The sequence below is a fragment of the Gavialis gangeticus genome, unplaced genomic scaffold (assembly GCF_001723915.1).
Source record: "Gavialis gangeticus isolate Ggan-Ray unplaced genomic scaffold, GavGan_comp1, whole genome shotgun sequence".
NCBI classification, from domain to species: Eukaryota; Metazoa; Chordata; order Crocodylia; family Gavialidae; genus Gavialis; species Gavialis gangeticus.
This window is the reverse complement of record NW_017729025.1, coordinates 130,580,290-130,580,668: the sequence shown is the minus strand read 5'-3', so window position 1 is coordinate 130,580,668 and position 379 is coordinate 130,580,290.

The following is a 379-nucleotide window of genomic DNA, read 5'->3' as shown; positions in this document are numbered from 1 at the left end:
CAGGGCACTGGTGTGGCCAGTCAGGCCATCGGTGGGCTCTCCTTCATGCCAAGGTGATGGATGAGTCCCACACAGCAGCAGAGATAAGGGGGGCCATGAATCACATGGTACAGGGGTGGCTGGGCATTGGGCAGGCTGAGCTAACCCGCGACAATGGGGCCAGTGTGGTCAAGGCAGTCCGTGATGCCAACTTTGTTGGTATTCACTGCGTGACACACAATTTACATCTGATTGTGAGGGATGCCTTGGAGGGGGACAGGACTGCTGGTGATGGCACCAGCAACACCAGCAGGCTCGTTTCCAGATGCAGGAAGGTGGCAGGCTACTTCCACTGAAGCATCAAGGGGGGTAAGATGCTGCGGGACAAACAAGCAGAGCT